Raw genomic sequence first — 25,340 nt, 5'->3', positions numbered from 1 at the left:
TTCGTGCAAACTAGGCAAACACTGTAACCTTGAAACAACATCTCCAAAGACTGTAGCTATTTTTACACAATTTGAATTTTTCTGTTGCGTGCTGTGGAGTTTCAAAACTGCATGAGTGTCTCATCAATCACTTTAGCTGCCAAGTCACCAAACACAGTACATACTATTTAATAGATAATTAGCAAATTTTTAATGAATAAAGAAACTTAGCCCTGGATGAATGGACTAATGAGTCAATGAAGAATGAGCTGTTTTGTAGCTGTTGGCCTCCCTTATTAGCCTCAGATATGCCAAGCAATGTCCCAGGCATTAGAAATGACATTTACTATTATTTTATTCTGGCCCAGATTTTATCCTAATTTCTTACAGGAATTTGTCTTTTTAATCCTCACACAAGTCAATGATGGGGTTCTCCAATCCCCTCTTTACAGATAAGAAAACTTAGAAAGAGTATGTTCAGTGGCAAAGGTCATTAGATTAAGCCAGTAGTGAAGCTGAAGCTTGAGTCTTTGCTGCTGGCTTTATGCTTAAGCTCTGAGCTGCTCCACTTATCTACCTAAATCTAAGACCACAAAACCACCATGGAATGAGAGATGATCATGGCCACTTGAAACAGAGTTGAAAAATCATTTCTATGTATAACTGTCCTCTCTCTAGGTTTGTCCTTAGTCTTTAGAATGAACCCTGAGACCATTTCAGTCTACTTTTAATTTACACAATCTCTTTTTCCAGATCAACAAAAAGATATAAGATAATGTGTAAGTTTGGGAAAGCCATCAATGAAACCATGTAAAAAGGATGTCAGTGCATTTGGGTATGAACATGTGTGAGGGAAGAAGAGTGGAGGGAAGGGGATGGAAGGAGACAGGAGTGGGGTGGGGGGAGGAAGGAGAGAGAAAGAAAGCCGTGTGTGGTGTGTGTGTGTGTGTGTGTGTGTGTGTTTTACATCATAGGAGAAAAATAGATCTCTCTTAAATCTACATTTTACTGCACTTCAGCTATGTGTTGCTTTATGTAAGTTACATGTGTTTCATTCAAATCCTCAGTAATTCATTTCCAAACTGAGGGCAATCATAAATTCCCCCAATAGGAATTTAGATGATGTCTTTAATGCACCTGTCCCTTTGTCTGAAGGTATTCAGTAAATGCAGTCATTGTTATTGTAACATCACATATACTAGCTCTTAGTTCAATGCACTTGAAGCAGCACTGTGGCTATATGGGGGATAAATGACTTATGATGATGACTGTCTATCCACTGCTTACCTGAAAGCTTCTCTGGTAAACAATCCACTTGGGAGAAAGGTGGAGGAAAATAGGCTTGAGATAATCTCCTATATCTAACTCACAAGTTTGCCTCATGCCTCTCTTAATGCACTGACCAGGATTTGTGGATGTTAATTCTACATTAAATGTTCTGTCCACAGCATAATAGTGCAGGCTTCTGGGATCTTTAAAGGGTGAAGATGGAACAAATATGAAGTTCCATGTGGCCCTCATATGGCTGATTCAGCAATAGTGCTCACTTGTCAAATATGGGTGTTGATGGTCTACAATGTTCAAAGCCATAGGCTTCATGTTGGAAAGATCATGGTAAACAGATCTCCCCTCAAGGAGCTCAAACAATGGAGAGGAGAGAATTACAAGCATAAGTGGCTCCAGTGCAAAATAGTCAACAGAGAAGAGGCTCTAGATCTAGCCTCAAGGGCCCTGAAGTGACCACCCACCAAGAGAAGCTGAAATTAGTATTTGAATTGTAAAAAACCAATGTGTAGCTCAAAACATCATCTGGGCCATCATTTTCTCATTCTCTGAGGAAGAATTTTCAAAAATTCACTCAACAATAATGATGAGCATAGAGGAAATGACCAAAATGACAACATCCCACAGCCAGGAGCCAGACAGGAGTCTGTGTTCCCAGATCTAGGCCAAGGCCAGATAGGAGTCTCTGCTCCCAGAGCTAAGGGCAGCCTTTAGTAATTAGCAATGATGACTGAAGAGAGAGACATGTAGAACTGCTCATGTGATGATAGGGAAGAATGAACAGCTGGACAAGAAGTCATGCTGGTCTCTTTCTAGAGACAGTAAAGGGAGAAGTGAGACTGTAAAGAAAGGCTGGACAAATTGACAAGTATCAGGACAGCCTTGAATATATGTTTTGACTTTAGGCTTGGCGTCATTAAATGATTTTTAACAAAGAAATTGTATGAACAGATCTGGATTCTGAAAGACTTTGTTAGACTGTGTGGGTTCTAAACCCCCACACAAATTTTAAATAACATGGTCAAATAAAAATGGTGCAGTCAGTAGCTGAGGTGAGAACTGAGAGACAAGGAGATGTAAGGCGGTGGCCAAATCTGCAGAGAATAGGACAGCGTAGGAAGCAGGACTCAGCTGACTCCTCATGGCTACTGTGCGTAACATTAACCAGAATCAGAACATGAAAAAAGGCCCAGTGCTTTTAGCACCTAGAAAAGACCAGGGGTTCATTTTTGTGCATTTTTAGTTTTAGACTATGTCCAGTAGGCAGTTGGGTATACAGTTGAGGAAGGAGATGATCTGGAAGTTTCAGACAGAATGCAGATTCAGTGATGAGAACAGGTCAGATTTCTCATAAAGACAGGAACAGTGAAGTACATGAAGGATACATATCCAAGCAACATCTCCAAGAAGAGCAAACAGCAGGGAGAAGTACAAGACAGAGAATGGTAGGAAGCCAGGGGCTGTGGAGCGCTCTGCCACCTCAGACCAGAGAAAAACTGGTGATGAGCCACTGTTCTTAGAAATCTGTAGTGGTTGGTGATTTCTCTAGAGTAGTTTCTGTGGAAACCTTTGAGAAAATGTCACATTCTATATATTGAGGTTAAATAGAGATGGGGTGAGTTATGGGTAAAAATCCCACTTTCTAGACGTCTGTCTGTGTAAGGAAGTATCAGAGCCTCATCCTGGATGTTTCCACAGGATCTGGTCTGCTTAGCCTACTTTTCTAACAGGTTGTGTACATGTCAGTCACTTTATGACCTGCACAGTCTCGTGAGTTTCTAGCCAGGAATTAGTGCTGTGACCCTGTCCCCATCTACTTGAGCCTTGCTTCTTCCTGCTATTTGAGATTTGAAAGAGATGTTTCCTCTTAAGGTTTTACATTGCAATTGTAAAAGGAACTATAATTTTAAGCAGAGATTTTAAGCAATTTTTATCAATAAAACAATTTTAAATTGCTGCAAATGAGAGAAAAAAAGAAGTAGAGAAAAATCAAGAGAAGGACAGAGAGAGAGAGAGAGAGAGAGAGAGAGAGAGAGAGAGAGAGAGAGAGAGAGAGAGCACTGTAGCCCTGTATAGCTCAGTGCTTAAGAAAGGCATTCTTTAATATAATTCATAAGGGATAATAGTGTGACAACTATTCATAATAGATTTCCTTGTTAAGTAAAAACTATGGGACTCAAAATTGCATATGCTAATGTTTTCACTTATGATATGCACAACACAAGAATTACTCTGTGTATATTCCTTAAAGGAAGGAAGCTCAGTGGGCCCTGTTACTCAAGAGCTCACTGTCATGTGAGAAGGAATTCCCTCTCCACCTGCTGTCTTTGAGAACAGTGCAGTGCAGTGCAAGGGCCTTGCTCCTCATTTTCACCGAAAAACATAAGCTGGCTTTAGTGTATATATGCAAAGGTTCAACATCTGTAGAGAAGCTGAGGAAAGAATCATTCAGAATAGAGGCAAATGTGATCAGAGTGCACACAGCTTCATGGAAGTGCTGCTTTCTCCAGAGTCTCAGTGTGTGCACATGAGTGGGACAAGTCCAGCCTGGATAATAACAGGGAAGCCGTTTATAACCACAGACTAGATAGGGACTTTGCTATGGTATGTGCATACCCACTCTCCCTGTAAATGTGTTCCCAAGTATGTGTGAAACCTTTGCTGAAGAGTAAATCTTGACTATGTTGAGGGCCTTCTTGCCTGTGCCCCTACATCTGCTTCAGAAAGATGATATATTAGAACTTCAAAGGACTCAACAAAACTTGTACCTGCCTTGACTTCTCTGCTAGAAGGTCCAATATGAAATGCTTTCACAAATATTACTCCTTAACTGTCCAGAAAACTCTCAGATATTACTAAGAGCATATGGAATTTGATGGAAAATGACTTTACTTCAGTTGTGCAAAGGTGAAAGGAGACAGGGTGTGGCAGCTATGCCCAGATCGGAGCTGCTGGTGGCTGACTTTTGTGGCTGGTTTGCCAAACTCAGATTATGCTTTTCTGGAAAGTAATACTTCAGCTCTCTACTTGCTTAAAATATCTCCAGATACCAGTAAGCTGCTGTGGGCTCTCACCACTCTATCCTGGTATAGGCAGTTGATCTTGTGCAAGGCAATGATGATACCACAAGTTTAAATGTTTTATATTCTAGATCAAAACTGACCTTTGCTTCTACAACTTAAAAGGAGTAAGATTTCATTTAAGCTGAAAGACATGGTCATCCATTTAGCCTTGGGGACTCCTAAGGACACAGTGATGTGTGAGCCCTAGGGCTTTATCCTTGTAGCTTTGAGATGTTAATAGGAAGGCTTGGCTATGTGCTCTTAAAACAAATGCTGACAAGAATTATGTTGAGGTTTTGACACAGACTCTGATATAGCAACATGGTCCCATGCAGTGGCATACTGTCTGGATCTATTCAGACAAGATCAACACACCGTGAATGCACATAATTTTGTGGGAACAGAGTTAAAAAATAACAAAAAGCAAGAAGACCTTTCCTCCCAGCTGATGTTTAGAGCTTTAGTTCACAAGCAGATGGATAAAAAGCCATTCCAAACCACATGAAATGGGCCTCATGAGCTGAAGCAGAAATGGGACTGCCAGAGCCTGAAGTGCTCCAGACCACCATGAAGAACAAGCACAGAACTTAGTCCTTTGTACCTCTGGTAGTACAGTATTGCTGCAGGCAGGGAGGGTCAGACATGATAGATTCTATTTTGTGAAGCAACAAAATCCCTCTTTCTCCCAAGTGAGGCCTTCTGCAAACTCTTGCTGTGTCCAGTAATACATAACTTAACAATGGGGGGTGGTGAATTCTGCAAAATACATTATAGCCCAAGGTAATGATTTACCAATATCACGAGCTATATTCACACAAACCTGTATCATTTAAGCCATCACAGACCTAGCCTAGATGCTACATGTGTGATAGAGCATGCTGTTCCTAGGGCTATGATAAACAAAGCATGATATTAAATCAAGCACAGGATAAGTGGAGAAATAGGACTGCCATCAAGATAAGAGTGTGGGTGTGGGGAGGGGTGTAGAATGGAAAGAGTAGAGACGTCAAGAACACCACATGAAGACCTACAGAGTCAACTAACCTAAACCTCTGGGGGACCACAGAGACTCAACTACCATGCAAGGGCTGGACCTAGACTCTCAGTTGTAGCAAATGTGTAGCTTGGACTTCATGTGTGTCCCCTAACAATTGTAGTGGGACTTTGACTATGTTGCTTGCCTTTGGATCTCCTTCCTTTAGCTAACTGCCTTGCCAGGCCTCAGTGGTAGAGTACTGCAATGACTTGATGGGGGTGGGAGGAGGAAGTGGTACCCATGGGGAGATAATTGGGGGATAACTGGAGGAAGAGGTTTGTGAGAGTAGGACTGGGATGAGAGGAGGGAGTGTGGATGCATTTGGGATGTAAAGTGAATGAGTAAATAAATAAATAAATACATGGAAAAAATAAAGAAGATGCAGAGTAGTCATGAGATATGCATATGAGATTACTGCCAGGTTAAGACTACAAAATATTTTATCTTAATGCCATTTTTTCCTAAGTAGAGGGAATGTATTCCAAGCAATGGATAAAAAGCATTGAAGGGGTCTGGAGAGATGGCTTAGTGGTAAAAACACTATCTGCTCTTAGAGGATTAAGATTAAATTCCTAGTACACATGGTAAGTCACAATCATTATTAACTCCAGTCGTAGGGGATCCAAAACTGGTCTCTCTGAGCACAGCCTGCACATGGTGCACAGAATACATGCAGGCAAATCACAAGTGCACGTAACACTTTTGAAGGGGAGAGAGCAGGAAGCATAGTCATTCACTAAAATTCTCAAGGATTCGATGCCATTTATCATTACACTGCGACACTTTTATACCACATCCACAGGATTCTTTCTGTCTATACTACTGAAGGCACTGACAGTACACCAACTGCAAGGATGCCTCAACAGCCACAGTGTCACTAGACTTCAGCTCTATTATGGGATTATGGGACAACCACATCCCTTGTGGGCCTATGCAATGACAGGTCACAGGTGTGTAACAAAGACGGTATGTAACAAAGTGAATTGGAGCTAGTTTGGTTGATATGGACGTAGACCTGGGAGATCTCCCTTCTCTCTCTCTCTCTCTCTCTCTCTCTCTCTCTCTCTCTCTCTCTCTCTCTCTCTCTCTCTCTCTCTCTCTCTCTCTCCCTCTCTCTCTCTTTCTCTCTCTCATACAGCCCTTTAACAGTGAAGCCTGCTAAAATGCCAGAAGTTTCAAAAGATTTGATTCGAAAAAATCTGCTCTAGAACAAAGTCTTGCTCTGAAGGTTGAAGGAAATGAGCCTGAGCTCCCACCTGAGCACCCAACGCCTGCCCACTCTCCAAGTTGAACATCTAAAGCTTTGAGTTAAGCAGATTTGAACTGGAGGATTTTGGACCGTTCTCTCAATCTTTGAGGCTTAGACATCTCACTTATAAAATAGGAAAGAAGTTTGGTTTTATTTTTTATGGCAGATTCTAAAGTTAAATAGAACAGGGCCGAGAGATGGCTCAATTGGTTAAAAGTTTGATGGGTAAACATGGAAGACACCTAAAGTCAACCTTTGACCTCCACAAACAAATACATACCTGCATATGTACTCTTGTGTGCATGTGCGCGAGTGTGGATACTCACACACAGCATATACATGCACAAAAATAAATAATAAAAATAAATGGAATATGCATTATAGCCCACACACTGCCTATCACATGAAATATCCAGCTCCTTTTCTATCTTCTGTTATAAATTATACAAATGTGGAAGGAAAAACACAAATAGACTCTGCATAAGTGAATGGCTGTAACTTTGTTTCGCTGGGTATCCAAGCAAACAAGCTGGTTCTTTGCTTCATTTTTCAATGCACCAATGAATATCATTATGATACCATCCTTATTAGAAATATTAATTAAATCAGCCATGCACATAAGCATTCACTTGTAATGAGAGGAGGGAGTGGGAAGGTTGATGAGAGAGGCTGTAGGAGATTAATTACCCTACAGTTGTCTTTCTCCCAGGTTAAGAGGCAGTTTGACAAGTGCATTTCAATCTGTTCTAAAGAGCACAAGCTGCCCAGAGATGACCAAGGGTCAGGAGAAGGAGGGAGAAGGAACTTTGACACTTGCCACTGTCATTGATGAGCCTTGAAAGGCCACAAGCTTTTGGAAATTAAAGACCATAAACAATTAAAACTTACCCATACCACATACCAGACTTCAGAGGTCCATTATTGAGATCATTGAGATTCTGCTCTAAATTGAAGATATTTTTATGCTTCGGTGGTCCCAGTCTCCTTACCCATACAATGAGAAGACTAGAGGAATCTACACGTCCATCAGTTGTTGTGCTCTAAGGTACTAAGAACACTGTACGTCTTGGAGAAAGAGTAGAATGTGTTGCTTATTTTAAAGATATATTTCTACTAACATTTTCTCTCCTACTTTTATCAGTGAGCTCAAAATTATTTTTATCGGTTGAAAACATTTTACATTTGAATGTGCTAGATTCCGTAGTGAGTTTCAGGATTACTAGAGCAGCTTCAGTGTTAGCTTCACTACCTTCTCCTTTCCAGAAAGTTCCATTCCCTGGCAAGTTTTCTTCATGTTGAGAGTTTCCTTTCTTCTGGTCTGCATCTTATAAAAAGATCTTCTGATCTTCTATGTTGTCTTACACAGCCCTAATCCTTCAATAAATGAGACCCAAATGCAGCCCTGTGGGCATGAGGACTGGAACTGTGAGTCTTTATACAAAATAAAACCATGATAGCATATGGGTTCACAGTCAATGGATGACCAGACCCTTAGCATGGCCAAGCATTTCCATGTCTCCTTCTGGAGCATGCTGCCATATTCTTCTTGTCGTTGTTATTTCTGAGAGATCTTTGAGTTCCCCCATCTACTATGCACCATGTTCCCTGCAGCTGTGACCATATCTGAAACATGATCAAATGACTATAGCAGCAGGCAGCACACAAGCTTGTCCATCAGGGCCTCTGTGCTTTCATTTCTTTCTCTGAGAAATGGAAATGTAACCCCCTTATTAAGAGACCCAGCCATATAAGTAAACAAAAGCATTGTGCAGCTGTAACCAAACTCCCTCTTTACTTAGTATAAGGCATAATTATTATACATTCCTCAAAAAGGTAGAGTGAAGTGAAATTGATTACATTTTTTTTTCCTTTAGACCATTGTAGTTTCCAAGTAAAGAAGGGGGAAGTATGGCAGGGATGATTCATCCACAGGACATACTTTCTCCAAAGCACTGAGAACTCAGTTGTGGTACCTAGAGGGGCTAGGGTGATAGTTGGAGAACCCTGCTCCTCAGAGAGTCTATCCAGCCTAGGTGGAGCTTCCATATCCAAAAGTGTGCAACTGGGATTTTTCTAGACACACAAATTAGCTATCTTCCCATGTGTACTTTAGTGAGATATAATACATCAAACAATAAATGTTATTTTATCTTTGCTATGGCCAGCATTTATATAGCTTGGATTTTTTCCAATTTTACCTATGAAAGAAAAAAGAAAAAGTAAGCTTCTATGTTCAACAGTTTTAAGACAAGCAACCAAGTTCCATGCTCAGAGACATGGATTTATATCACTTCATACTCTTCCTTCCTTTGATTTTGTTAAAGACCCAATCCAATTAGCACACATGTGGAACTGCCTAATTAGTGAGGCAGATGAGCTTCCTGCCAGAGCCAAGCAGGTTGCTGTCAGACACTTCGAAGGAATTACAGTTTTCTAAAACTTTTAAAAGAAGAACTAACAGCAAATTTCTCAGGAACTGGCATGAATGTGGTCTGTGCTCCAGGAACCAGCAGCTACAACTGCGGTGACATTTGTGTTTTCTCTAAGACTCATGATCCTGTAGGAGTATTGCAGCATATGGATGGATGTGTGTTGTGCAATGTACAGAAGCTGCTGTCATGGGGTGAAGAGACACTCAACTATTGTCAAGATTGTTGCCAGTTCTAGAGAGGACTTTTGTTCCCAGCATCAACATACAGCTCACAGCAACCTTGCAGCTCCAGCTCCAGAGGGTCCACTGACCTCTTCTGCCTCCTCTTCAGGCATCTACACACACATGACACATGTGAGCACACACACACACAAACAAAACAAACAAAAAGAAACCAGATTCATCTTAATCTGTGCTCACATTCACTGCTGTTATGTGAGTCAACATAAATTTGGCTTGCCCAAATTTTTAGGAGACATGAACAACAGTTTATATACTTCACTTATCTGGGAAAAAAAATTGAATGGGGTTTACTCTGCTCTAGTCAGCAGGGCATATGCTGGTTCTCCTCTCAGACATTGTTAAGCAGAACATCTGCCAGCTACACCTGAAGAAACAGGATCATTTTGCCTTAATCAATGCACTTCAGTGTGCGTTACCCTCAGGAGACTTCCCCAAGACTTTCTCTTCCTTGAAAGATCCCTCCACTCTTTCCTTTCTCTATTTTTTATTGTTTAAAATTACTAAACAAACAAACAAACAAACAAAAATGGGTGATATTCTGATACCTTTAATAAAATCTCCATCTATTTTGTTTCTGTTTCTTTGTTTTTTCATTTTGGTACTTTTTTTGGATCTTTCCCATTGTTTGGCTTTTTCTCATTTTCCCTCAACTGCAAGATTCAATCAACTCCAAAGAAGACAGGCTGTTAGGCAGCTGCCTCTGTAACCAGCAGTATAGATTTGGGGCAGAACCAAACAGCCTCAGAATAGGCAAGCTCAAAATTGCTTTTGAAAGCTTCATCACTGAAAATGTAATTAAACTTGACTTACCCCAAATTGATTTAAGTTACAGCCTAAGGGCCAACCTTTGACCAAGGAGCTTCACACCTGCATTGATCCCCACATGCAATTGAATTACCCAAGCAATCCGTGCATTTTCACAGGGTAAGCCCTGGAGTGCAAATGGCCAATTTGAGTAGTGACTAGGTTTTATTTCAAATGTGTTAGAAGGCTTTCTCATAAGTTCATGGGGGGAAATTGGACTTACTTTCAAAAATATTCTCTTAGTCATGAAATTGATTGCCCAAAGGGTATTTTGTTTGCCATAGTTTTTAAAGTTTGTTTTGATTGTATAAAACTTTTCTTCCCCTAAGAATCTTTTCTGACTTTGAGAAGATGACTTCAAGTTCTTCTGAGTGTGTGCCAAAATGTAGGAGGAAAAGATTTCTGGGAAAATAAGACAGTGTGACTATTACCCAAGTGGAGATGATAAAGAACACTGTAGACTGACAGTCAAGAAGCAGAATACAATTGTTTTTACTATGATAGAAGCAAGCTAATCTTCCATGAGTCTCTGAAGAATTGTATACCATGACAACACTCCACTCACTTCCTTTCCAAAATGTTTGATAAGATTATGACAATGAACAGTCACTTATACTCTTAGAAAGCAAAACAAGCTGATATTATGCATTTTAATGTATCATGGCTGTGTCCTTTTTTTGTGTGTAGTTGCATGTGACTAGTCTCCTCAAACTCATTACATTTTCATGTAAACCATCTTTACATAGTTACTGTGTATACTTGAAATTGGGAGATAGATTCAGTGGTTGTATAACTTGCCAAAATGTCTCCATATTTTGATTCAGCCTTCTGAAATAACATTTTATCTATCCAGGGTTCTGTTTGGAAATATTTAGTGAAAATAATGTGTATATCAACATTCAAAATTGTAATAAGATACACAATTCTCTGTTGAAAAAGCCACTTAGGCAATGATTTCCCCAAGACACTGGCCCCAGAGGCACATATATGCAAACAGATCAGGATCTTAGTATAACCACAGTGTAACATGTGAAACACTAATTCGACTATGAGAGGAGTCTTAACACAATAGTGGGCTGGCAATTTTGTGCAAAGTAGCAAATCAGAATGATTATGTATACACTCCTCACTGACTGAAAGGATGGTTTTAAACAACATGCCTAGTACTTCCCAAGGTGATAGCTACAGACTCAGCACAGTTCTTAAAGTTACTTACTTACTTACTTACTTACTTACTTACTATTTACCTACTTGATGCAGGAAATATTAAAAATACACTATCTGGCTCCAGCGACCTTGCTGCCTCCATGGCTACCCCAATGCAATAACTGCCCATCTCTCTGTTCATTCGTTCTCTTCCTGTGGATCCTGCTCACATTTCCAGCCATCCAACCCCCTGTGGTTAGAGGTCACAAATCCCAGTAACCTGATAAAATCAAATTTTTAGAGGCTTGTAATTATCAGTCAGATTTATATTAGTAAATTTTCAACCCACAAAATGTCCACACAATGAACTCAAAACTCAGTTGAAATAAACACAAGCTACACAGCAAGATGGGGCAAGATGTATAAATCATCTATCTAAGAAATCCCCAATACTTATGGTTCCCAGGACTGTGTGGTTCTGTCTCCTCTTCCTCTCCTATAAGTTCTATCTTATTTCTTCCTCTCCTACCCTTCTTCTCCTCTCTCTGTCTCTCTCTCCTTGTCTTTAAAATTCTCAGCCTTCCTTTCATTTCCACTGCTCAATCACAGGCTTCTTGTTGTATTAATATTTAAACTAATTGGGGAAATTTCTGCTACACTTACATTAGTTAGTTAGTTAGTTAGTTAGTTAGTTAGTTAGTTAGTGTGTGTAAGGGTGTAAAGGGCATGCATGGCATAGTATGAATGTGGAGTTCAGAGGATAATCTGCAAGAGTGATACTCTCCTTACACCATTCAAATCTCAGGCCCTCAAGGTTGGTAACAACATCTTTATCCATGGGGTCATCTTGCTACCATTCTCTCTATGACTGTTGGGGGGAAAGGAATTATTTTGAATTCTTAAATTGGGTATGATGTATAAGGTAGGTTTCTGCTTACCACTGTCTACTTCAGTGACTATAATGGAAATCAGAGGCATGCTGAGATGCAATGGTGGGTTGGCACACAATGTGAGGACCTGAACTCAGATACCTGATAGCTATGTAAAAAGCCATGTGCCTATAACCCCAGCCCTGCAGGGGTACAGAGACAGAAAGATTTTTCCAACTTGATGGGTTGCAGCCCTGGTCCAGATTCAGGGAAAGACTGTGTCTCATTGGAATGAAAGCAGAGTGATAGGACATCTTACAATGGCCTTCACACATGAACCTGTAGATGTGCATAATGCACACACACGTACCCCACCCCACAACACACACACACACAAACACACACACAAACACAAAGGTTCCACTATACAAACTGTATTACTCTGGCAAGGTGTGTATACTTTCTTATTTTTGACTTCCCATCTGTAAGATGGGCTTCGTTAAAGACCACATGAAATTGGAAAAATGCCGTAAAGAGCTATAGGAAATTTCTGTCACATAGTAGGGATTTATACACAAGTAGCCTTTCCCCTCCTCACATTACTTCAGTCTTTCACCTCATGGAACCCATTACCTCCTTGGCTCTATTCTGAGCTTTTGATAATGTAACTTAGCATCTCTGATCCCCGTGGCAGCCCTAATGCTGTAAACTGGGGCTGCCTCCATGTGGTGGTGCTACTACATGTTGTCCAGTTGTTAATGTATTCATGTAATATGAAGAATTTTCCTTCCTCATGATTGGCACTGTCACTGGCCTTCACCCTACACCAGGCTTCAAGCTGCTTCTACCTACTTCTTTCTTTTGCAAACTTGAACTTTTAATATCTGGAGCTGATAAATATGTGTGCTTATAGGATACCGTGAAATATTTTGATAAATGTATGATGGTTCAGTTGAGTAAGCATTATTTGTCTCCCCAGTCACACATTGTCACCATAATGGAAAGTTGAAGCTGCTTTGGCCTAGTGTTCTGTAATAGGCATTGTCTGATAGTGTACTGTAACTTAGATCCCCTGCAGGTCTCTATGTAGGTCTTAATGACCTACCTGCACGTGGACACAGATCACAGATTCTGCCTTTTATATGGTGGAATAGTATTATGTTGCATGTATGAAACACATTTATCAGTTACTGGACATTTTTACTCATTTCTTTGCTGGAAGGGATAAGAAAAAACAGCTGTCAGTAAGTGTACCTTTTGTCCACTTAGTGATGGTAAGACTGTTGCATCCCATGCCTGCTTCTTTTTGTCTGGTTCTCTCTCTCTCTCTTCCTCCATTCCTCTCTCTTCCCCCCCATGTCCACGTTTCTAGGTATGAAATCTATGGCCTTACATATTTCCAAAGAAGTTGCTACAAAATTACTGCCAGTCTTTTCATAGTAATCCTACTAAGTTATATTCCTACTGTGTGTGAGGGCTCCTTTGTACATCCTCCCCTGGATGTACCATCCTCACTTTTATAATATCTGTTCTTATGGAAGGGACTTGTATATGTTTTGATTTTCATTTTCCTGGTGGTTAGTGATGTTGTATATTTCCCAGTGTTACTGTTGGCCATTTAGATATCTTCTTTTCAACATATTATATATCACCATTTCTTTTTCTTTCTGCTTGCCAAGTTTTGAGAGCTCTTTATACACTGGGTTATACATTTTCTCCTACTCTTTGGGTTTTCTCTTCGATCTGTTTTCTTGTCTCCAGTTCCTTTTCCATTCTAGATACTAACCTTTCGTTACAAATGTATCAAGTTTCTTATATATTCTAGCTACTAACCTTTTGTTACAAATACAGGTTGCAAACAGTCATTTGTGAGTTGTCTCTTCTGTTTGTTGTTTTCTTTGCTTACAGACAATCCTAGTTTGACAAAGCCCCATCTCTCTATTTTTTCCTTTCTTTCCTGTGCTTTCAGGGTCCTGTTCAGAAATAGCCTTCCACTTTCCAGTATCATTGTGAGTTTCAGCTATAGGACTAAATGACAGAAACCCCATGAGGCTAGAGCACAGCAGGGTTCTCACCAAATGTACACTAGCCACAGCCCCAGGAGGAAGGATGGCAGTGAATGACCTTAGGAGGCAATGATACTTTTAACAACATCATAAAAATGTTCACATCTCAAACATCTATTCATACACTATCAAGAGCTTTCAAACTGTGAGTGGCCATAGAGCAAAATATAATTGCTAGAATATTCTAATACTTTAGTTCCTAAGATATTTCCTGCTGTGACACTCCCAGGCAATGTATCCCTGTCTGCATTTCTCTCCCACTTCAGCCATTCCCCTCACATCTGCTTTGCAGTGGTCTAGAGGTGTGTGAGCCTGCATTGGTCTCTTCTTAAAGTAGCCCAGTCATTTTACTATTTTGTGAAATTAATTATATTACTCTTATGCTGATCAAAGAGTGATTTAATTAATGCTACATTACTTAATGAGCTATGTAACCTTTCACTAATGTATGCTTCTTCAACTTTTTGTAGTCTACTATTAATCTACTCATTAATTCATACTTTAAATTGAAGTTGAAGGCAGTCTTTCTTGCTTTTGGACTATACAGGATGTTGTGAGACACCTTCCAAAGACACGTTAGCACCAAACTCTTTGTGTCAGAGAGACATAATAAAATTAAATACTTTTGATTATGAACAAATCAAGAGAGAACTTCAATATGTAGATTTATAACACGTAATCTTATGATGAAAGAATACTCTGATTAGTAATGACAAGAATGTAGCTGATTAATAAATGTTATTTATCTCTCAGAAAATAGCCCATAAGGATAATTTATCATTTGGTTACAGTTTCTTGTAGCTAAGAAACTCTCTGGCATAGGGTGCACTGCCACCAGACAGAGACCAAGAGAGGCTTTGAAGCTAGGAAAAAGGTGCTTGTTGTTGTTTCTTTTGCTTTGCTTTGTTAGTAACTATAATGCAAATGCCTGTGTGGACACTCAGAGGTGGGAAAAGTAGAAAACTCTGCTGAGTAGACTGGTGTCCATCCAGACTTGTCATCCCAGCTCCATTAGCTGATGAGGCAACACAGGGAGAATTATGGCATGGCCTGGACTCAGAGAACCATGGCTTCGGAAGTTCAGAGAGTGTACATCCAAATAGGAAACAAAAGAGCACCAAGTAAGCACTGAGTCAGCACTGCAGCCCTTGCAACTTAACAATAGCTAAATTCAATGCAAGACAAGCTTCGTTTTCTTTTTAATGTCATTATATTGCTGTTGTTGGTATTATTTATACATGAGCATGCAATAGAGTAACAAGCTTAGACCATGTAAGCCCAAAATGGACTGATTAGTACACAGAAGAAAATCACATCACATACATGGGTATGCAAGTATGTTGTAAGAGTGCACTGAAGAATTAATGTTCCCCATGTTGATGGCAGTTCTTTGTGCCCAGCATTGCATGTGCTGGTTACACCCCTTCTCATACCACAGGTATCCCTAACATGCTAATGAACAACACTTCACAGGGGCTAGATTAAGTACTATGTCCTAACACAGTTATCTGCTCTCAGAAGGTTGTGCCCATTCCATAGGCTTCTTCATGGGTGATCCTGTACAGCTTTTAAATTCTAACATTTGTCTTCTTTAAAATGACTTTTAGACTCTCAATGTCTAAACCAAAGGTCTAGGAATAAAGGCAAATTATTATGGATATTCTATTTTACCACTAAATTCTATTAAAGCAAAGTACTTTCAGACCCTTTGCTTCAAGGACAGGGATTTTCCAAGACCTAATTCATCATTTTTATTCATTAATACTAAAATCCTGTGAGACTAGGAAAGAACTGACAAAAAAATCTAAAATTGGGTGAAGAATATTTTAGGCCACTTTTCAAAAACACCAGTATTTCTTGGGATTAGGAAGAGTCACAAGCTTCAAAATGCAAAATTAATAATGACCTAAGAAGACAGTTCTGTGTCCCTCAGACATGAAAGTCTACATTTGATAACAGAATTCCTGAAAAACATCGCAGTACATGTTCAGCACTGCCCCTGCCTGTAGTTATGTTCCACTAGCAAGGATCCCTTCCCAAGGTCACACCAAGGTTGACTATGGCCATAACAATCTGAGTGCTGTCTCTGTGCTTCTTGCTAAAGAGGGAAGAATGAATGTCTCTTTCCTTCCTCTTGCAAATACTTCTTAAAGTCCATGTATCACCATTAACATTGATTTGTCTCTGGTTCTTAGATAGCATGGACTCCCTTAGCTGCATGGAAGTGTCTGGTGCCTTCTTCCATCACTTCTACTATGCTTTAGGATCATCATGATTTACACCAGGGGCCACTAGAAAAAACATGCTTGAGATCTGGGGACCAAGAGCACCTATGTGACTGATGGGTTGGGACTTGAGGTTAACACTCATCTGAGAACATGGAAAGAGAGAACATATGTAAATAATCCTCTAGGATTATATACAGTTTAAAGTGACTATATAGCAATCATATACAGTTTAAAATGAGTGAGTTATTTCTTCCAGTATTTTTCCATCCTAGAAATTGCTTTTCAGACCATGAGTGTCTAGCAGACTGAGATATCAAAAACCAAACCATGGATAAAGGAGGTGGGGAGGGGTCACTTTGGTCTTCTCTGTGCCCTCAAAGATCACAGGCTTGTACTAAAAATATATTGGTGTTATTTTCTGTTCAGGTATATGTGCTGTGAATACTTCTTTTTATTTCAATGGAGACAAAATAACTGGCTTTTTGGTTGTTGCAGGATAAAAATTACAACACTCCTCATCAGTGTAGACCATAGGCCAGTGGCTTTTTGCTTACCAGAAAACATCTCTGAAGTGCAGCCAGATCTTCACTCATGACACATAAGGTGGTGAAGCTCAGGCAACATATCAGCCTTTTAAATTCTGTTCTTTCTTCTTTAAAATTATCACTCATAGGCTTAATCTGATAAAGAGTATGTGTTAAATAGTGGACATAGTTTATCTTCCAAACATGCCTGTATTATATAATTCTCCAAATACCACGATCTAACAATTATCAAAATTGAACTAACCCTAGAGATAACCAAAATTAGTTCTGAATTTTTAATCCAGAGATAAATTATCCTCACTGAATAAGGCATCACACATACAAAGAACATATGCATATGCTTTAATATAAAATAGGAGCATAGTAAGGAAAATAAATAATTAAAGTTCAATATGAGATTTCCAAGTCTCAAAAACTGAGTAAAATATAAAACTTATTTTTGCAATTATTTACAAAATGTGCTGACTCTTCCAGGAAAAAATATAACAAAGAATTTGTAAGACAAGAATGCTGCCTATTAGATACTGTATATGAAATGCCTGCCCACTAGATGCTAAGTATAGAATGCTGCCCATTAGATATTGTATATAAAGTACTGCCCATAAGATACTATGTATAGAATGCTGCCCATTATATACTGTATATAAAATGCTGCCCATTAGATACTGTGTATCAATTTTCATCATTGAGTTCACCCTCTAGCTCCTCCCCTCATGCTAGATGTGAAGAAATCACCCCAGGGAGAAGACTTAATACCATTATTGTCATAACTCTTCAATGCAGAACTTGGATAAGATCTCAATTCTCCTAACACTTTGTTTTTTATTTTATTCCTGTGCTTTCAGAAGACCACAGAACTTGATGTCACTATTTGAATTGTTTGAAGTGTTTCCCTTCTCAAATAGTGACATCTGCTTGACACCACCCATAGATACTTTAGAAAACACAAGACTCCTGGCTCAAAGACACAAGACTGTTTCTCTCAGCAATGGCAGATGCAGTAGCAGTAGAATGAGCCTATTGCATTAGTTTCAAATGCCAAAGTAGTAGCACAGATTTCCTAGGTGACCACGCACCAAGCTGATGTTTCTATTAGGGGGATGCAGAATCCAGAGGACCCAGGGTCGGGCAGCAGCCAGAGACTTCTCTTTGTTTTTGGGACCTGGAAAACAACATTTACTTTTTATTTTTATTTTTTTAAAAGTTATTGGTGCTAAGTCATTTTAATTACTAATGCCTCCTTCCATCTTACTCATTTTTAATGAAAGCCCCCCCCTTTTTAAATTAGGTATTTATTTCATTTACATTTCCAATGCTATCCCAAAAGTCCTCCACACGCTCCCCCACCCACTCCCCCACCCAACCACTCCCACTTCTTGGCTCTGGCATTCCCCTGTACTGAGGCATATAAAGTTTTCATGACCATTGGGCCTCTCTTTCCACTGACGACCGGCAAGGCCATCTTCTGCTACATATGCAGCTAGAGACATGATCTCTGGGGAGTACTGGTTAGTTCATATTGTTGTTCCACCTATAGGGTTGCAGATCCCTTTAGCTCCTTGGTTACTTTCTCTAGCTCCTCCATTGGGGGCCCTGTGATCCAGTAGCTGGATATAAAATTAACTCAAACAAGTCAATGGCCTTTCTGTACACAAAGGATAAACAGGCTGAGAAAGAAATTAGGGAAACAACACCCTTCTCAATAGTCACAAATAATATAAAATACCTTGGCGTGACTCTAACTAAGGAAGTGAAAGATCTGTATGATAAGAACTTCAAGTCTCTGAAGAAAGAAATTAAAAAAGATCTCAGAAGATGGAAAGATCTCCCATGCTCATGGATTGGCAGGATCAATATAGTAAAAATGGCTATCTTGCCAAAAGCAATCTACAGATTCAATGCAATCCCCATCAAAATTCCAACTCAATTCTTCAATGAATTAGAAAGGGCAATCTGCAAATTCATCTGGAATAACAAAAATCCTAGGATAGCAAAAACTCTGCTCAAGGATAAAAAACATTTACTTTTTATACTTGACATTTCCAATAAAGTCAGTAGCAACAAAACATTTAGCAATATCAGGGAGCCAGGAAAGAACGGCTCCTGACCACCTGTGGGGAGAAGAAATGACAGCAGTGGTGGTTGTTTTCCTAATTCCTAATGTTTGTTCAGGTGCACTGGAGCCTGTGTGAAAATGCAGACTAATGTGGCAGTTCTATGTGAGAGCTAGAGTCTAGCCTTCACACCTACAGGGAAGGAGACACAGAAGGTTCAAAAACAGCAGAGTCACATAGCCAGTCTCTCCAGGAAGCCGGATCTCAGAAGAGCGTGCTCAGCCTGTGTTCTCCATTTTGGATATCTCTTTCAAAAGTCCAGGAAGTCTTCTTGTCTGATCTACCAGATTTAGGAGATGGTGGTAGACTGGCACAGCCGTAAAAATTAAACATGAGCTAAGCATGTATGTGAAGAAACCCTGGCATCTAATCTGAATATGTAGAGCAGATCAGCCTAGAGCACCATGCACTACAAGCATGGTCAGCTCATTCTTTCTGAAAAGTGAAACTACAGATGGAGTCACTCCACCTTGTGAAGCCCGTCTATGGATTCAGCATGAAAGGTCATTCTTTCAGAGACAGAGTTTGAAGCCCAAGATGTCAGCTGCTCTCTCTATGTAGGTGATGTGAATCCATAATGGAAGTGACACTTCAAGTGTCCCCCAATCAGAGGCATAGGAGAGTGAAACCTCAGGGCTTGAGAATTGTCCAGAATTTATTTTCTCCTGTCAGAACATGGCCTCTGAGCTTTTCCATCTCAAGCTTCCTCAAATGCTTCTCTGCCAGGCTTCTCAGCATAGAAAACTGTTTTAAGATAATAATCAGCAACATGGTCACCCTTTATCGGGTGCTTACCAGCTTTTCCTCCAGGGCCCCTCTGAGGATGTAACACACCAAGGGCTAAGGTACCATTTCTATTCATTTACTAGTGTCTAGCACAGCAATACATGAAGCCAGGCACAGTTATTAACTGGCAGTGTTTCCATGGCAATAACTTCAACACTGAGGAAGCTTAATGTGCTTAGCATTTACAAAACAAGCTTGAACACACAGATATATTTCAGCAGCCATCCTCCCAAAAGCCTGTTATGTAAAGTCATCAGACCTCAAACACACATGCTCTGTATTGGAAAAATCAATGTATATGATTGGCAGCAATTTAGAACACCTGCCAATAGAAATCTCTGTAGGATTTGCTCGTCTCAATCACGAGAGAGACTTAATGTGCAAGGGAGGATTGTGGATGACTATGCCCCCTGTTCAGAATTCTTAGGACCTGTGTATTCCAAGCCATTTCTTACATTACACACTGCAGAGACTACATGGGTCTGGATCCAAGCAGAGCACCAAATCTTGAATGTTTACCAACTTCTTCCCCAGGAGCAGTTAGAATCTCTCAGAATCTCAAAGGCTCCTTTTTCACCTTTGTTGAAATTTTCTGTGTGTCACAAGCCTAATGGGCATTTTCAGTAGCTGTCATTAAGAACAAGGAACTGGGGTTGGGGAGGTCAGCAATGCTTTGATGGCTTATGAGAGCTTTAAACTTGAATGAATAACTTGCAGTGGGACTAAAATCAAGTCTATTGAAACCCAGAAATGATCGATATTCAAATATAAAAGGAAATGGCTGATACTCAGAGTTCATTGTGAAAGTATCTCCCCAAAGCATGGCTATGAAATGTCACTATCTTCCAGTGCTGCTCTGTCCTATATCAAGTGAGAATCACCTGTGATGGACAAGTCACCAGAGCATGTGTCGCCTTCACCCTGTGAGCTGTTGGAAAATGCAAATACATCCTGCCATCTGTAAGGAGTTCCCAGTTCAGAGCTTGAAACTCATCTTTGTTAGTGCTTTCATGTGTTTTAGATAGTTATTTCAACATGTATCGTGACAGACTAAATTGATCAACCCTACAGAAACTCCTGCTGAATTTTTATTTTATTTTATTTTTTAGAATGCCAAATCATGACACCAGATCAGATGATGATTAACTGTAGGTGGACTAGGGCCTCGGGGAATTACTAAATTGGATTTGGATTGACAAAGTGATGAGACTCTAGGCTGCTAACTGCTTTCCTACACAGCCTAACACATAACTCCCTCATCCTGACTTTGAGAAAACTTCAGATAAGTCTGTCTAATAAGTCTCTCTCAAAATATATTCGTGAATAAGAAAGATGCAATGATAAATTCTATTCACAAAATGTATCCCACTTGCTATTAATTTTCACAAGATATATGAGCCGTTAACACAATAATCCATTATATTTAACACAGTGCCTACAATGAAGGCTCTTTTTGGCTGTTTGACACACCATCGGTTTAGTCGAGAAATTAGGCCAACGCACCTGTCCAGAATGGCAGGTATCACAGCTCTGAGAATGATGTGGTGTAGACTTCGCCCAGCAGAGCATTGGCCTGGCTTCAGCTGTTTCCCCAGCATTAAACAAAAAGGAACATAGACACAAATAGACACAATAGAGGTCACCTTACAGTGTCTTTATCTAAATTAAGACAACAAGGGAAAAGTGTGTGAAGTTGCATGTGTTGGGAAGAGAGGTAGGCAGAAAGTAAGGAGAAACCATGAACAACAATAAAAAAAAACTTTTGAAAAAGTTTATTTTCAATTAAAAAATTTAACAAGGGAAACTTAAAGAAGAAAAAGAAAGAACTGCAGAAATTACATAAGCACATTGACAACAAATAATAATGATAAAAGTTTTGGGCCAACCTGCCATCCATATGTTCTGGGAAATCATCATCAGATTGATTATACTATAGGTTAGTTTTCCTTATGGTCCATGATGGCTTATTTAGCAGAGTTAACTATAACATCTTCAAACATATACATATATGTATACATATACATATATACATACGTACACACACATATGTGTGTATACTTTTTTATTAGATGTTTTCATTATTTACATTTCAAATGCTATCCCTTTTCCTAGTTTCCTCTCCGAAAATCCCCTATTCCCTTCTTGCCTCCCCCTGCTCCCCAACCCACCCACTCCCACTTCCTGGCCCTGGTATTCCCCCATGCTGGGGCATAGAACCTTCACAGGACCAAGGATTTCTCCTCCCATTGATGCCCAACTAGGCCATCCTCTGCTACATATGCAGATAGAGACATGAGTCCTACCATGTGTTTTCTTTGATTGGTGGTTTAGTCTCAGGGAGCTCTAGGGGTACTGGTTAGATCATATTGTTGTTCCTCCTGTAGGGCTGCAGACCCCTTCAGCTCCTTGCTTACTTTCTCTAGCTTTTTCATTGGGGACCCTGTGCTCCTTTTTAAAGAAGTGGCTAAAGCTATACATATTAGTTTTACTTGAGAATTAATAAATAACTCTACTGTAAATAAACTTTATAAATGCCTTTAAAATATTTTACTGTGTGTACTAGCTAGTTTTGTGTCAACTTGACACAACTGGAGTCATCACAGAAAAAGGAGCTTCAGTTGAGGAAATGCCTCCATGAGATCCAACTGTAAGGCATTTTCTCAATTAGTGATCAAGGGGGAAAGGCCCCTTGTGGGTGGTGCCATCTCTGGGCTGGTAGTCTTGGGTTCTATAAGAGAGCAGGCTGAGCAAGCCAGGAGAGGCAAGCCCGTAAAGAACATCCCTCCATGGCCTCTGCATCAGCTCCTGCTTCCTGACCTGCTTGAGTTCCAGTCCTGACTTCCTTTGGTGATGAACTGCAATGTGGAAATGTAAGCTGAATAAACCCTTTCCTCCCCAACTTGTTTCTTGGTCATGATGTTTGTGCAGGAATAGAAACCCTGACTAAGACACTGTGTAATAAGAAAAATTAACCACTAGAAGTATGTGTTTTAAATAAGATGTTTATAATACCAATTTTATTATATTTCAGACAATAAGAGGATATTAGATTACCTGGATATTGGTACTTGTCATTTCCCAGTTTTAAATGTAGGCAACTTTGTTAATTTTAAAGTCATATTGATACCAAATAGAACTCAAGTTGATGGATCAGAGCTGGGCATAAAAGCAAACTCAGACTATTGATAATCTGTGGTCTGAAATGGTAAGAACGAACCCATCACTCTATGAGATCCGACACCTTCGGTGTCTCCTGTCAAAGCATGTGTATAAGGAGTCCAGGTCTATAATAACAACACAGTGACCAGATCTGTGGAGGTGGCTCATCTGATAAAGTGTGTGCAATTCAAGCATAAAGTCTTGATTCAATACCCAGAGCTCACATAAAGACCAAAGCATGGCAACACATACTTATAACTCCGGCTAGAAAGTCCAGGAAACCTAACGTACTCAGGATGCTCCATTTAAGTAGGAGACACTGCAGGCTACCATCTGGACTCCACAGTCAGCATGTGTGCGTGAACTATGAACAAGCAGACACATCACACACACACACACACACACACACACACCCCACTGATTCTTCTTCTAAAAGACCAAACTCTTCTAAATCCTTCACAGCTTTTCAGTCATGAGCTCCCTTAGGAAATGCCCTGTGTGTGTTTATTACTGATTACAAGACAAGGTTTTTCTTGATGTGACAAGTCTTTCAACACAGCCTGCTGAATTTAAGTCTATTTCACCCTGCAGTTGTGTGACATGGGAGTGTGCCATGTTCTGGAACTCATCACCAGGTACATGAATTGGAAGCTTGTTTTTTTTTTTTTTTTTTTTTATGTGATGTCCACCCTCCCACTTGAAAAGAACCCTGTAGTGTGTGCTCCAGGGGAGAGTCCAGTAGTGACACCTGTTGTGACTTATCTGTTCTCTCACCACCTAAAATGTGGGTTAAATGACCCATGTATCTCCCTGATGGGAGAGCCCCTCAGTGGCCTCCCCTGAAATGGTGCTTTCTGTGTCCTGTGACAAAAGAGAATGCTGGCTCTCACTCTTAATAACCAGAATCAATAAACAGTCAGAGTAAAGTTCAGGTGTTAGATATTTATCTCTATGTCTCTGCAGTCAATGAGGAAGAGAACAATGTGTTACCCCAACCAAGCTGGGTTATGTTTGCTTTAATATATAAACATTAAAAACCTTAAACAACAATCTACTTCATTAGTGAAGTTTTTAGAGATGCACAAAAGGTGCTACATTATCCTGACAACAGCAATAAATTTCACCTATTCTTGCCTCGAAGTTATATGGAACCTTATGTCCATTGGGAAGTGAGGTTCATCTTCCTCCTTCAGACTGAAGGGTTTACAGGCTCACTTACCCACCGTTTCTTTCTCACTCTCCCTTTCTCTCAACACTAGATGTTGGACGTTTTGTCAATTAGTTATAGGAACTGACCCATTAACTTTTCTAAGATTCTAAAATGTACATATCACCCTTTAATAATAGGTAACAAAGGAATTCTCTGTATATAACCCATACAACACATAAACATCTATAGCATTTTATAATTTGAATATGAATATACACACATGCAAACATATATGTACCATGCATATTTTTGAGCACTGATATATATATATATATATATATATGTGTGTGTGTGTGTGTGTGTGTGTGTGTGTGTGTGTGTGTGTGTGTGTGTGTATTATAGGGGACTCACCTTTTCATTTGTATGATGTTTAACACTTGTCTGGGAATCATCCCTTAGTAACTTCAATAGACATCACATGACTGTGAACAAATTATTTATTTTCTGACTCTGCTCATCTGGTACTTAGTGGAAGCCAAGAACCCCTGGTACCCCTGGAAGCCCATATCTGCTCCTCCTTCCCAGGTTTTCTTGGAATATTATCCCTGACAGCCTCTTAGAGTAAAAGACCCTGATGAGCGAAGCACAGACTGGGCATGGAGCAGAAATTATTAGGAAGCACACTCCCTTAAGAGCCCCATTTCATAGGCCAGTGAGAAGAAGAAACCTTTTCCTTAGGTATCCGGAGCAGGCTGACAGGTGGGAGGAAATGTTAGTGTTTTGTGAATCATTGCAATTAAGTATTATACCAATGTATTACTTTTGTGTGAGCTGCTATGTTGCAGACTGTGAGATTACATGAGTAACAGGGAAGGGCCAGGGCAGAGGTGGTGTGAGGCTGGGTGCTGCTGAATCCCTTGCTGGCTTGCAGACTCTTTACTTTGGATTTGGTCCTCACACAGCAGGAAGACAGTGAGAAGTCTCTGAGATCTCTTCTACAGAGACACAAATCTCAACCCTGGGGCTGAATGATTGCCTGGTATTGTACTGCAAAAACAAGGAAGGCACTAATAACATTTCTGAGACTACACAATCGTGACTTCACTATTCCTCAAGCCACACTTCTTGTACATCAAAACCCTTGCACTGGGGTGTGAGATTTCAACATAAAGACGTGGAATGATACAAG

General features: G+C 39.9%; 1 protein-coding gene across 1 annotated transcript in view; it reads left to right on the top strand.

Annotated features, from left to right (window-relative positions):
* Negr1 (neuronal growth regulator 1) overlaps positions 1 to 25,340 on the top strand; it is a 750,157-nt gene that overhangs the window by 593,178 nt on the left and 131,639 nt on the right. The window lies entirely within an intron of this gene.

This window comes from Mus caroli, unplaced genomic scaffold, assembly GCF_978045245.1.
Source record: "Mus caroli unplaced genomic scaffold, Mus_caroli_1 scaffold_3, whole genome shotgun sequence".
NCBI lineage: Eukaryota > Metazoa > Chordata > Mammalia > Rodentia > Muridae > Mus > Mus caroli.
Note: the sequence above shows the minus strand (reverse complement) of the source record. Positions and strands in the feature narration are given on the sequence as shown.